This window comes from Ranitomeya imitator, chromosome 5 (genome assembly GCF_032444005.1).
Source record: "Ranitomeya imitator isolate aRanImi1 chromosome 5, aRanImi1.pri, whole genome shotgun sequence".
NCBI lineage: Eukaryota > Metazoa > Chordata > Amphibia > Anura > Dendrobatidae > Ranitomeya > Ranitomeya imitator.
The window spans coordinates 597,714,208-597,728,543 of NC_091286.1; the positions used below are offsets into that span (position 1 = coordinate 597,714,208).

The 14,336-nt window shown below is 57.9% G+C and overlaps 1 protein-coding gene across 4 annotated transcripts in view; it reads left to right on the forward strand.

Moving 5' to 3' along the window:
* Nucleotides 1-387: 387 nt before the first annotated feature.
* STAG1 (STAG1 cohesin complex component) overlaps nucleotides 388-14,336 on the forward strand; it is a 231,217-nt gene continuing 217,268 nt past the window's right edge. Inside the window, exon 1 of one of the 4 annotated variants that reach the window (XM_069727953.1) lies at nucleotides 388-734. The gene's annotated coding sequence lies outside the window, so the exon portion shown is untranslated. The remainder of the gene's footprint in view (nucleotides 735-14,336) is intronic. The other 3 variants (XM_069727956.1, XM_069727957.1, XM_069727954.1) reach the window with 3 other exon arrangements.

Here is a 14,336-nt window from a genome sequence, read left to right on the forward strand (position 1 = left end):
CCTCTTGAGTTTACTCCCTCCATCAGTTCTCTACTCCGCATGCGCATAGACTTCACAACAGAGGGAAGATTACTGAGCATGCGCATACGCTACACGGCAACGAGATTTACTGCGCATGCGTCATTCTTCACGACTAACGGCGAATTTTGTTCTTATTCTTTAAAAAATGTCTGCGTGGGTTATTAGCGCTCACACAAGCTGGTCAGTTTCTATGGAGACACAGCCCTGCCCTGTTACCATGGTGATCTCCTGACACCTCCCCTTCAGGTCCGTGGTGACTGAGGTTGGCAACGCCTCCCTCTCTCCCGCCCGTTTCCATGGCAATTGAATCGACACCGCCCCCTCTCAATCTCCCGCTCTGTCTCCGCCAGAGGGCGCCCGTTCCCCGGACAAGCGACGGCGCCATTCCGGTGAGCGAGATACCGCCAGATGGCGGCTTAGGATTGCTGCTCCCTGCCAGGCGCGGCCCGGGGGTGATTCCTATTATTATTATTATTTTATATCTCCCCGACCCCCCCGCTGCCCGGGCAATATAATAATATACATCCTGCCGCCAGGAGGAGCGCTCTCCGCCGGCCCGGGGCCTGGGCTGCCGGGGCATTAGCCCCCTCCCGCCGGATCCTTTGTGCCCCTCACCCGAGGACTCGGTGCACCGGGAACCGTTCCGTGACCCCCCACCCCTCCGGGCGGGAGGACGACAGGAGGAAGGAGAAGAACCGGGATGTCCATAGGAGGTGAGGCGGGCGGAGAAGATGGAGGCCGGAGCGCGGGAACTGGGGGAGGGGACGAGCGGCCGGGGCTTCCCGCCACCCGGTCACACCGGCACTGTGTGCGCTCCTGTGCGTGGCCCAGTGTGCGGGGACGGGAGCTGCTCCGGGGCTGCACCTGCCGGGCTCCGCACTGAGTGCCAGCTCTGCGGCCAAGTGCACAAAGTCTTCCAAAGTGTGTGCCCCCGTGTGGGAGGTGGTGGGCCTGTGCCCCCTGTGCGAGAGGTGGTGGGCCTGTGCTCCTGTGTGAGAGGTGGTGGGCATGTGCCCCCTGTGTGGGAGGTGGTGGGCCTGTGCCCCCTGTGTGGGAGGTGGTGGGCCTGTGCCCCCTGTGCGAGAGGTGGTGGGCCTGTGCCCCCTGTGCGAGAGGTGGTGGGCCTGTGCCCCTGTGTGGGAGGTGGTGGGCCTGTTCCCCTGTGTGGGAGGTGGTGGGCCTGTGCCCCCTGTGTGAGAGGTGGTGGGCCTGTGCCCCTGTGCGGGAGGTGGTGGGCCTGTGCCCCCTGTGTGAGAGGTGGTGGGCCTGTGCCCCTGTGCGGGAGGTGGTGGGCCTGTGCCCCCTGTGCGGGAGGTGGTGGGCCTGTGCCCCCTGTGCGAGAGGTGGTGGGCCTGTGCCCCCTGTGCGAGAGGTGGTGGGCCTGTGCCCCCTGTGCGAGAGGTGGTGGGCCTGTGCCCCCTGTGTGAGAGGTGGTGGGCCTGTGCCCCCTGTGCGGGAGGTGGTGGGCCTGTGCCCCCTGTGCGGGAGGTGGTGGGCCTGTGCCCCCTGTGCGGGAGGTGGTGGGCCTGTGCCCCCTGTGCGGGAGGTGGTGGGCCTGTGCCCCCTGTGCGGGAGGTGGTGGGCCTGTGCCCCCTGTGCGGGAGGTGGTGGGCCTGTGCCCCCTGTGCGGGAGGTGGTGGGCCTGTGCCCCCTGTGCGGGAGGTGGTGGGCCTGTGCCCCCTGTGCGGGAGGTGGTGGGCCTGTGCCCCCTGTGCGGGAGGTGGTGGGCCTGTGCCCCCTGTGCGGGAGGTGGTGGGCCTGTGCCCCCTGTGCGGGAGGTGGTGGGCCTGTGCCCCCTGTGCGGGAGGTGGTGGGCCTGTGCCCCCTGTGCGGGAGGTGGTGGGCCTGTGCCCCCTGTGCGGGAGGTGGTGGGCCTGTGCCCCCTGTGCGGGAGGTGGTGGGCCTGTGCCCCCTGTGCGGGAGGTGGTGGGCCTGTGCCCCCTGTGCGGGAGGTGGTGGGCCTGTGCCCCCTGTGCGGGAGGTGGTGGGCCTGTGCCCCCTGTGCGGGAGGTGGTGGGCCTGTGCCCCCTGTGCGGGAGGTGGTGGGCCTGTGCCCCCTGTGCGGGAGGTGGTGGGCCTGTGCCCCCTGTGCGGGAGGTGGTGGGCCTGTGCCCCCTGTGCGGGAGGTGGTGGGCCTGTGCCCCCTGTGCGGGAGGTGGTGGGCCTGTGCCCCCTGTGCGGGAGGTGGTGGGCCTGTGCCCCCTGTGCGGGAGGTGGTGGGCCTGTGCCCCCTGTGCGGGAGGTGGTGGGCCTGTGCCCCCTGTGCGGGAGGTGGTGGGCCTGTGCCCCCTGTGCGGGAGGTGGTGGGCCTGTGCCCCCTGTGCGGGAGGTGGTGGGCCTGTGCCCCCTGTGCGGGAGGTGGTGGGCCTGTGCCCCCTGTGCGGGAGGTGGTGGGCCTGTGCCCCCTGTGCGGGAGGTGGTGGGCCTGTGCCCCCTGTGCGCGGGAGGTGGTGGGCCTGTGCCCCCTGTGCGCGGGAGGTGGTGGGCCTGTGCCCCCTGTGCGCGGGAGGTGGTGGGCCTGTGCCCCCTGGGCGCGGGAGGTGGTGGGCCTGTGCCCCCTGTGCGCGGGAGGTGGTGGGCCTGTGCCCCCTGGGCGCGGGAGGTGGTGGGCCTGTGCCCCCTGGGCGCGGGAGGTGGTGGGCCTGTGCCCCCTGGGCGCGGGAGGTGGTGGGCCTGTGCCCCCTGGGCGCGGGAGGTGGTGGGCCTGTGCCCCCTGGGCGCGGGAGGTGGTGGGCCTGTGCCCCCTGGGCGCGGGAGGTGGTGGGCCTGTGCCCCCTGGGCGCGGGAGGTGGTGGGCCTGTGCCCCCTGGGCGCGGGAGGTGGTGGGCCTGTGCCCCCTGGGCGCGGGAGGTGGTGGGCCTGTGCCCCCTGGGCGCGGGAGGTGGTGGGCCTGTGCCCCCTGGGCGCGGGAGGTGGTGGGCCTGTGCCCCCTGGGCGCGGGAGGTGGTGGGCCTGTGCCCCCTGGGCGCGGGAGGTGGTGGGCCTGTGCCCCCTGGGCGCGGGAGGTGGTGGGCCTGTGCCCCCTGGGCGCGGGAGGTGGTGGGCCTGTGCCCCCTGGGCGCGGGAGGTGGTGGGCCTGTGCCCCCTGGGCGCGGGAGGTGGTGGGCCTGTGCCCCCTGGGCGCGGGAGGTGGTGGGCCTGTGCCCCCTGGGCGCGGGAGGTGGTGGGCCTGTGCCCCCTGGGCGCGGGAGGTGGTGGGCCTGTGCCCCCTGGGCGCGGGAGGTGGTGGGCCTGTGCCCCCTGGGCGCGGGAGGTGGTGGGCCTGTGCCCCCTGGGCGCGGGAGGTGGTGGGCCTGTGCCCCCTGGGCGCGGGAGGTGGTGGGCCTGTGCCCCCTGGGCGCGGGAGGTGGTGGGCCTGTGCCCCCTGGGCGCGGGAGGTGGTGGGCCTGTGCCCCCTGGGCGCGGGAGGTGGTGGGCCTGTGCCCCCTGGGCGCGGGAGGTGGTGGGCCTGTGCCCCCTGGGCGCGGGAGGTGGTGGGCCTGTGCCCCCTGGGCGCGGGAGGTGGTGGGCCTGTGCCCCCTGGGCGCGGGAGGTGGTGGGCCTGTGCCCCCTGGGCGCGGGAGGTGGTGGGCCTGTGCCCCCTGGGCGCGGGAGGTGGTGGGCCTGTGCCCCCTGGGCGCGGGAGGTGGTGGGCCTGTGCCCCCTGGGCGCGGGAGGTGGTGGGCCTGTGCCCCCTGGGCGCGGGAGGTGGTGGGCCTGTGCCCCCTGGGCGCGGGAGGTGGTGGGCCTGTGCCCCCTGGGCGCGGGAGGTGGTGGGCCTGTGCCCCCTGGGCGCGGGAGGTGGTGGGCCTGTGCCCCCTGGGCGCGGGAGGTGGTGGGCCTGTGCCCCCTGGGCGCGGGAGGTGGTGGGCCTGTGCCCCCTGGGCGCGGGAGGTGGTGGGCCTGTGCCCCCTGGGCGCGGGAGGTGGTGGGCCTGTGCCCCCTGGGCGCGGGAGGTGGTGGGCCTGTGCCCCCTGGGCGCGGGAGGTGGTGGGCCTGTGCCCCCTGGGCGCGGGAGGTGGTGGGCCTGTGCCCCCTGGGCGCGGGAGGTGGTGGGCCTGTGCCCCCTGGGCGCGGGAGGTGGTGGGCCTGTGCCCCCTGGGCGCGGGAGGTGGTGGGCCTGTGCCCCCTGGGCGCGGGAGGTGGTGGGCCTGTGCCCCCTGGGCGCGGGAGGTGGTGGGCCTGTGCCCCCTGGGCGCGGGAGGTGGTGGGCCTGTGCCCCCTGGGCGCGGGAGGTGGTGGGCCTGTGCCCCCTGGGCGCGGGAGGTGGTGGGCCTGTGCCCCCTGGGCGCGGGAGGTGGTGGGCCTGTGCCCCCTGGGCGCGGGAGGTGGTGGGCCTGTGCCCCCTGGGCGCGGGAGGTGGTGGGCCTGTGCCCCCTGGGCGCGGGAGGTGGTGGGCCTGTGCCCCCTGGGCGCGGGAGGTGGTGGGCCTGTGCCCCCTGGGCGCGGGAGGTGGTGGGCCTGTGCCCCCTGGGCGCGGGAGGTGGTGGGCCTGTGCCCCCTGGGCGCGGGAGGTGGTGGGCCTGTGCCCCCTGGGCGCGGGAGGTGGTGGGCCTGTGCCCCCTGGGCGCGGGAGGTGGTGGGCCTGTGCCCCCTGGGCGCGGGAGGTGGTGGGCCTGTGCCCCCTGGGCGCGGGAGGTGGTGGGCCTGTGCCCCCTGGGCGCGGGAGGTGGTGGGCCTGTGCCCCCTGGGCGCGGGAGGTGGTGGGCCTGTGCCCCCTGGGCGCGGGAGGTGGTGGGCCTGTGCCCCCTGGGCGCGGGAGGTGGTGGGCCTGTGCCCCCTGGGCGCGGGAGGTGGTGGGCCTGTGCCCCCTGGGCGCGGGAGGTGGTGGGCCTGTGCCCCCTGGGCGCGGGAGGTGGTGGGCCTGTGCCCCCTGGGCGCGGGAGGTGGTGGGCCTGTGCCCCCTGGGCGCGGGAGGTGGTGGGCCTGTGCCCCCTGGGCGCGGGAGGTGGTGGGCCTGTGCCCCCTGGGCGCGGGAGGTGGTGGGCCTGTGCCCCCTGGGCGCGGGAGGTGGTGGGCCTGTGCCCCCTGGGCGCGGGAGGTGGTGGGCCTGTGCCCCCTGGGCGCGGGAGGTGGTGGGCCTGTGCCCCCTGGGCGCGGGAGGTGGTGGGCCTGTGCCCCCTGTGCGCGGGAGGTGGTGGGCCTGTGCCCCCTGTGCGCGGGAGGTGGTGGGCCTGTGCCCCCTGTGCGCGGGAGGTGGTGGGCCTGTGCCCCCTGTGCGCGAGAGGTGGTGGGCCTGTGCCCCCTGTGCGCGAGAGGTGGTGGGCCTGTGCCGGCCCGCTGGTCTCTGCGCTGGCCCCGAGTCTGAGGTACCCTGGGCTGACCCGTCGGTCTCTGCGCTGGCCCCGAGTCTGAGGTACCCTGGGCTGACCCGTCGGTCTCTGCGCTGGCCCCGAGTCTGAGGTACCCTGGGCTGACCCGTCGGTCTCTGCGCTGGCCCCGAGTCTGAGGTACCCTGGGCTGACCCGTCGGTCTCTGCGCTGGCCCCGAGTCTGAGGTACCCTGGGCTGACCCGTCGGTCTCTGCGCTGGCCCCGAGTCTGAGGTACCCTGGGCTGACCCGTCGGTCTCTGCGCTGGCCCCGAGTCTGAGGTACCCTGGGCTGACCCGTCGGTCTCTGCGCTGGCCCCGAGTCTGAGGTACCCTGGGCTGACCCGTCGGTCTCTGCGCTGGCCCCGAGTCTGAGGTACCCTGGGCTGACCCGTCGGTCTCTGCGCTGGCCCCGAGTCTGAGGTACCCTGGGCTGACCCGTCGGTCTCTGCGCTGGCCCCGAGTCTGAGGTACCCTGGGCTGACCCGTCGGTCTCTGCGCTGGCCCCGAGTCTGAGGTACCCTGGGCTGACCCGTCGGTCTCTGCGCTGGCCCCGAGTCTGAGGTACCCTGGGCTGGCTCCGCCGGTCTCTGTGCTGGCCCACCGCCTCTTGCGCTGACCTAGAGTCTGCTGACCCCGAGTATGCCGCACCCTGCGCTGATCTCTGTTCTGGCCTGCTGGTCTCTGCGCTAGCCCGCCACCCCCTGTGCTGGTCTCTGCGCCGGCCCGCTGTCCTCTGCGATGGACATTGTTGCATAGTTGGTATGATTGGTGATCACATGTCTGTTTGGCCATGATCATGGCCGATCGTGTTGTGTGAGATGGTCCTGACCCCCGCCAATACTGATTAGGTGGTGGTCATCATTGGTGACAGTGATGAGCTTCTCGTATGTTAGGTTTATGCGGCTGTACGATTGTGACAGCTCTGTCCCTTCAGGAACGCTCGGCCTGAAATGGCCATCGGACAAAATGATCGAGTGATTGAGCAGCAACTGCTCATCTGTCCGGGGCCTCCATCCACATTACATGGGCTGCCGATCCAGCAAAATCTGAAGGCTCGGGCAACTCTCATGTGTATGGTGGTGGCTATATGGAATACTTCTTGTTTTCTATGTTTTTTTCCATAACATTCACACACCTGTGGGTCTCCTGACAGGCTGTCCATGGGGTTGTCACTTTTGGGTCAGGACTGCTCAGACTGTGACATAGGTGTGTAAATACGGTATAAGGAGCCAAGATTGACATCAGCACCTCCTGATGAATCTGTCACAAAGCCTCCCAACGCTGAGGCTATCCCACAAACATGCATCGCCTATGGAGATTAGATCATGTATGATCACTGGAGATCCGGCTTGGCCCCTCCAATCACAAGGGTCTTGCACCGTGTGCACTTGCGACCTCCTCTCCGCCTCCTCTATGGGTCTGCGGCAGTGTTTGTCCACACGCGATCACCGCTGTTAGTGACTGGAGCAGTGGACGCACGTGTAGTACCATTCCATTCACACAGGACGGAGTATGAGCAGATGTCATATAGATTTGTGGGATAACCCCTTTTAGGGTCCTTTTACACAGGGTGAGTATCAACAAAAAGGCTGCAATTGTGAAGTCATTAGAATGTTGTGTATATGCTGACGCCCCACTAGTCATACACGGACCCTCTAGTGGCTAGTCTGGCTGGATGACTAGTTGGATGGCTGGCACCTTACTATTGGTACATTTGTGGCTGGATTGTCTGTGACATGAGTATGTCCATGTGAAAGTCTCCATCATGTCCTATTGGCTAGAGAATTTCCCCAAATCATTTCCTGGTTGCTGATGTCAGGGAAAAGACGGATTGGAGAGTTGGATTTCAACATGTGTGATCCTTGTGTTCTCCAGGAGTTAAGCTATCCCCAAATGTCTGCAGCTTACTCTTTCCCCATTTGGAAGAAGCCAAGCGTGTATATACCTGGCAATCAGGAGGAATGTCCAAGTAACGTGTGTGTGCCCGGCAGTGCTCCTGTGCACCGTTGTAAAGGGTTTCTTGTTGACTATCGTTTTGTGTTCTCCTCTGATGGCCGTCATTGTCCTGCGTTCACCCCATCCTCTGTCATTACTACTGTGTGGTAGACAGCGGAGTATAGAGTGGTGTTGTGTTTTTGCTCCGTGTATTTGTATGTAGTGCCACATTAGTCCTTGGACATGCTCTACTTTGTTGCTTGCTTCCATCTGGTTGTGCATACGCTTTGCTCCGATGTCACATTAATGACTTGGGCATACATTTTTTTTTTTCCATCACATTAGGTCATATTTTGATATTTGCTTCAGATTTTTGCTGTTTTCAGGACTGTTTTGATTTTATATTTGGCTGGTGCCATTACATGCGATATTACAGCTGTATGTTTATAGCAGCACAACTGGCCTCCAATGTTAGCAAAGCAACATCTGCCAAAGATGCCAGTATATTGTGTGTGGGGCTGAGGCCTGCGCCATGCTAAGGGCCAAATGATAAAGTACCTAGAACCATGGGAGCAGTTTGGATATTTTAATGAGCGTAAACTTGGTACTGTTGCTCCATTACCGTATATCCTCTTTGATAACTTTTTGATGTATCTGGTTGGAAGGAATTGGAAATGTAAAAATGTTTAGGTGCTGAAATGGTGATTTTATTGGTCAGACTTTTTACAGGGATTAGGAGTAAATGTCCTGACTGAGTACAATCCTAGGCCTGGTCACTGGTGCATTTATTCCAAGAGGTGCAGTCCTAGGTGTAGTAACCATTGGATTAATTCTCAGCGGTGTAGTCCTAGATCTGGTCATTGGTGAATTTATTCTCGGCAGTTTAATCTTAGATCTGGGCACCTGTTGCTTAAATCATGGTGGTCCAGTCCTATCTCTGGGCACGAGTGAACTATTTGTGGTCCATTCCTAGATCCAGTCATTGGTGGATTAATTCTTGGTTGGTCAGTCATAGGTCTGGAAACCGTTGGATTAATTCTTTGTGGGTCAAGGTCTGGGCATCGTTGGATTTATTCTCAGTGGGTCAATTCCTAGGTCTGGGCATTGTTGGATTAATTCTTGGTGGCTCAATCCTAGGTCTGGGCATTGTTGGTTTAATTCTTGGTGGGTCAATTCCTAGGTCTGGACATCGTTGGATTAATTCTCGGTGGGTCAGTCCTAGGTCTGGGCATCGTTGGATTAGTTCTTGGTGGGTCAATTCCTAGGTCTTGGCATCGTTGGATTAATTCTGGGTCAGTCCTAGGTCTGGGCATTGTTGGATTAATTCTCGGTGGGTCAGTCCTAGGTCTGGGCATCGTTGGATTAATTCTTGGTGGGTCAATTCCTAGGTCTGGGCATCGTTGGATTAATTCTCAGTGGCTCAATCCTTGGTCTGGGCATCGTGGGATTAATTCTTGGTGGGTCAAATCCTAGGTCTGGGCATCGATGGATTAATTCTCGGTGGGTCAATCCTAGGTCCTTACCCCCGCTGTACTACAGAATGCCACTGACTGTCTGTCCGCAGTCTCCAACATCATGTCCGCTCTCTATCTGAAACTCAACCTCAATCCTAGGACCTTACCCCCGCTGTACTACAGAATGCCACTGACTGTCTGTCCGCAGTCTCCAACATCATGTCCGCTCTCTATCTGAAACTCAACCTCTCCAAAACTGAACTTCTTCTGCTCCCACCATCTACTAACCTCCCTAAATCTGACATTTCCCTCTCCGTGGGTGGCACCATAATAACACCCCGGCAGCAGGCGCGCTGTCTGGGTGTTATGCTTGACTCCGATCTCTCCTTCACCTCCCATATACAATCTCTTGCCCGCTCGTGCCGCTTACACCTAAAGAACATCTCTAGAATCCGCCCTTTTCTCACCATGGAGACAGCTAAAACCCTCACGGTCGCCCTGATCCACTCCCGCCTGGACTACTGTAACGCTCTATTAATTGGCCTCCCCCTCACTCGACTTTCCCCTCTCCAGTCCATCCTTAATGCAGCAGCCAGGGTCGTCCATCTGGCTAATCGTTACTCGGACGCGTCCGCTCTTCGCCAGTCGTTACACTGGCTGCCCATTCATTACAGGATACAATTCAAAGTACTTGTTCTCACCCACAAAGCTCTCCACAGTGCGGCACCCCCTTACATCTCCTCCCTCATTTCTGTCTATCAGCCTAACAGACCACTGCGCTCTGCAAATGACTTTCGGCTAACCTCTGCACTAATCCGTACCTCCCACTCCCGACTCCAAGACTTCTCCCGTGCTGCGCCAATCCTCTGGAATGCTCTACCCCAAGATATTAGGACCATCCATAATTTGCATAGTTTTAGGCGCTCGCTCAAAACACATTTGTTCAGAGCGGCCTATCACGTTCACTAATCAAAGTTATGTTATGTTTGTGTGTAGCCCATTCACTATCCCCATCTATTCCCCAACCCCTGAAGATGGCTGGACCATCATTGTAAATACATCATTGTAAATACACACCTGTACTTTGTATCTCCCCCACCTCATTGTAGATTGTAAGCTCTCACGAGCAGGGTCGTCTTATTTTGCTTTAATTATTGTATTGTTAACGTTGTTACTTATGACTTTTGTGTTTGAAACTGTTAAACTGTAAAGCGCTGCGGAATATGTTGGCGCTATATAAATAAAGATTATTATTATTATTATTATTAGGTCAAGGCATGGGTAGATTAATTCTTAGTTTGTCAGTCCTAGGCCCGGGCACCACTGGATTAATTCTCGGTGGGTCAGTCCTAGGTCTGATCCTCGGTGGATCAGTCCTAGGTCCGAGCATCTGTGGATTAATTCTTGGTGGATGAGTCCTAGGACCGGACACCTTTGGATTAATTTTCAGTGGGGCAGTGATGGGTCTGGGCATTGGTGGATTTCCTTGATGGCATGCTATATCTAGTGAACATTATGTAGTTATTACAGAATTTGGGCTTATGTGGACATTACATTTTTTAGCTTGATGATTAAACAAGATGTTTAGAGCTCACAGTTATGTATTTCTAAACCCTTAAACTAAAATAGGATAACTGTTCAACTTTTAGTTGACAACCTGAAGTCATAGCAGAAAGACACTCGCAGGACAAAGACACATGAAGGAGATGGATCTCCTAGTTTAAAGCATTAATGACATTTTTTATGACCTGCAAGGCTGTACTAGTATTACTTTGCCCCCACGACCTTCCTGATAAATCTGCCCATGTGCCTTTCAGGGAGGTTATTCTTGATAAATGAGGCCGTGTTTATGGTATTACAGGTATAACGTGCTTGTTGTTTCCGGTTTGACAAGTATCTTCTTGCCGCCTCATCCAGGTCAAACGCTCCATAAAGTCAGCCTTGGGGCCATGAAAACTGTCCTAATGGGTGTGCTTCTAATGTGGCGTCACTGGCTTCTCTGAGGCTAATGGCTTCTGATACGGTGTCTATTGTTCTTCATGGTGACAGGATGGATCCTCTGCTGCTTAACCCATACATCATGTGAGGGGCTCTTTATCTTGTTTGCACATAGACACATTACAGCCACATATCTCTGCAGTCTCAGTGTTTATATGTTTGGAATAGCCTCTGCCTGACCGGGGGAAGGGCCTGTGGTACTGCTTTTCCAGGGTAGTGGGGAAACTAGTCCTGCTTTTTTTAGTGGAGTGGAGGCCTAGGACTTCTCTAGGTGTTAGCTTATGCTGGAGGTTTCTACTGTTCATTGTATAATATCAATATAATAATAATCTTTATTTTTATATAGCGCTAACATATTCCGCAGCAATTTACAGTTTGCACACATTATCATCACTGTCCCCGATAGGGAATTTAGATTGTGAGCCCCATCAGTATGTCTTTGGAATGTGGGAGGAAACCGGAGAACCCGGAAGAAACCCACGCAAACACCGGGAGAACATACAAACTCCTTGCAGATCTACTATATAATTGTCTAAGGGTCACTTCCATCTGTCTGTCTTTCTGTCTGTCACGGATATTCGTTGGTCGCGGCCTCTGTCTGTCATGGAAATCCAAGTCGCGGTGTAATGCACTCCGTTAACGCTGCTATTAACCCTGTGTGACCAACTTTTTACTATTGATGCTGCGTATGCAGCATCAATAGTAAAACGATCCAATGTTACAAATAATAATAATAAAAGGGTTGTTCTCACCCTCCGATGTCGCCTGCTGTCCTCAGCAGTGCAAGCGGCAGGTTCCGGTGCCAAGGATGCTATGCGAGAAGGACCTGCCATGATGTCATGGTCATGTGACCGCGACGTCATCACAGGTCCTGCGCTCATACCAACCCTGGGACCGGAAGCTGCCGCGTGCACCGCACACAGGCGCCAGGGCTTCAAGGGGTCTTCGGAAGGTGAGTATGTTTATTTTGTATTTTAAGTCTTTTTTTTAACCACGCATATAGTGCCCACATTGCTATGTACTGCGTGGGCTCTGTTATATACAACGTGCTCGTGCCATATACAACGTGCTCGTGCCATATACAACGTGCTCGTGCCGGTTCTGTTATATACTACGTCGACTGTGCAATATACTACGTGGCTCTGTTATATACTACGTGGCAGTGCAATATACTACGATATACTACGTGGCTCTGCTATATACTACGTGGCAGTGCAATATACTACGATATACTACGTGGCTCTGCTATATACTACGTGGCTGACAAATATAAATGCCTGTGCAATACACTACGTAGCTTTGCAATACACTATGTGGCTGTGTTACATACTACGTAGCTCTGTTATATACTACGTCGGTTGTGTTATATACTACGTCCCTGTGCAATATAGTACGTAGCCTGTGCTATATACTACCTACAGAATAACCAATACGTTAGAATCGGGCCACCATCTAGTGTTCATATAAACATTGACCTGTAATGACCTAATCTAAGGCCAGGTTTAGATGAGCAAATGTGAAAATCATTTTTATACAGTACAGACCAAAAGTTTGGACACACCTAATTCATTTAAACATTTTTCTGTATTTTCATGACTATGAAAATTGTACACTCACACTGAAGGCATCTAAACTATGAAGTAACACATGTGGAATTATATACTTAACAAACAAGTGTGAAACAACTGAAAATATGTCTTATATTCTAGGTTCTTTAAAGTAGCCACCTTTTGCTTTGACTGCTTTGCACACTCTTGGCATTCTCTTGATGAGCTTCTCGAGGTAGTCACCGGGAATGTTTTTCGCTTCACATGTGTGCCCTGTCAGGTTTAATAAGTGGGATTTCTTGCTTTATAAATGGGGTTGGGGCCATCAGTTGTGTTGTGCAGAAGTCTGGTGGATACACAGCTGATAGTCCTACTGAATAGACTGTTAGCTGCTTTTTTCTTGCCATAATACAAATTCTAAGTAAAGAAAAACGAGTGGCCATCATTACTTTAAGAAATGAAGGTCAGTCAGTCCGAAAAATTGGGAAAACCTTGAAAGTATCCCCAAGTGCAGTTGCCAAAACCATCAAGCGCTACAAAGAAACTGGCTCACACGAGGACCGGCCCAGGAACGGAAGACCAAGAGTCACCTCTGCTTCTGAGGATAAGTTTATCCGAGTCATATACAATGCAGTATGCTGAAAAACTGCCCCACAAAATGGTTCCACCTCTGACCTCCTTTGTTGTTTCATTTATTTGTTTCCCCTGGGTGATGTGCAGTGCCTTTTGACCTTCAATCATGGTGTGTATTATGGCATCCAAAGAGTCAGACATCCAAAGACTATATTCTCTCAATATTTCATAGACTTATCTAAATGTTGTTGACCAAATTTTAAATGCTTTAGAACATTCTTTTTTCTCAGCAATGGAGTCATGCTTGACTAGCGTGCATACAGGCCATGGGGGTTGAATGTATTGCTTGTTGTCTTTGAAAAGGTAATGCTTGCTGATTTCTTGTCTTTCTGTAGCTCTCCACGGGTGGTCCTTGGCTTTTGGTTGATTATTTTCACTCCTTTGTCTATAATCTTGCTGGGAACGCCTGGGTCATTCTTCTGTAACCAAATTCTCAGTATATTTTGCAACAATAAAGGTACCGTCACACTAGACGATATCGCTAGCGATCCGTGACGTTGCAGCGTCCTGGCTAGCGATATCGTCCAGTGTGACGCTCAGCAGCGATCAGGCCCTTGCTGTGCTGTCGCTGGTCGGGGAAGAAAGTCCAGAACTTTATTTGGTCGCTGGACTCCCCGCAGACATCGCTGAATCGGCGTGTGTGACACCGATTCAGCGATGTCTTCACTGGTAACCAGGGTAAACATCGGGTAACTAAGCGCAGGGCCGCGCTTAGTAACCCGATGTTTACCCTGGTTACCATCCTAAAAGTAAAAAAAACAAACACTACATACTTACCTACAGCCGTCTGTCCTCCAGCGCTGTGCTCTGCTCTCCTCCTGTACTGTCTGTGAGCGTCGGTCAGCCGGAAAGCAGAGCGGTGACGTCACCGCTCTGCTTTCCGGCCGCTGTGCTCACACAGACAGTACAGGAGGACAGACGGCTGTAGGTAAGTATGTAGTGTTTGTTTTTTTTACTTTTAGGATGGTAACCAGGGTAAACATCGGGTTACTAAGCGCGGCCCTGCGCTTAGTTACCCGATGTTTACCCTGGTTACCGGCATCGATGGTCGCTGGAGAGCGGTCTGTGTGACAGCTCTCCAGCGACCAAACAGCGACGCTGCAGCGATCCGGATCGTTGTCGGTATCGCTGCAGCGTCGCTAAGGGTACCGTCACACAGTGGCATTTTGATCGCTACGACGGCACGATCGTGACGCTCCAGCATCGTAACAATATCGCTCCAGCGTCGTAGACTGCTGTCACACTTTGCAATGTACGACGCTGGAGCGATAATTTCATGACGTATGTGCGATGTAGAAGCCGTTGGTTACTATGCGCACATCGTATACAATATCGTGCACACCTTTGTTACACCATGCGATCATGCCGCCACAGCGGGACACTAGACGACGAAAGAAAGTTTCAAACGATCTGCTACGACGTACGATTCTCAGTGGGGTCCCTGATCGCAGGAGCGT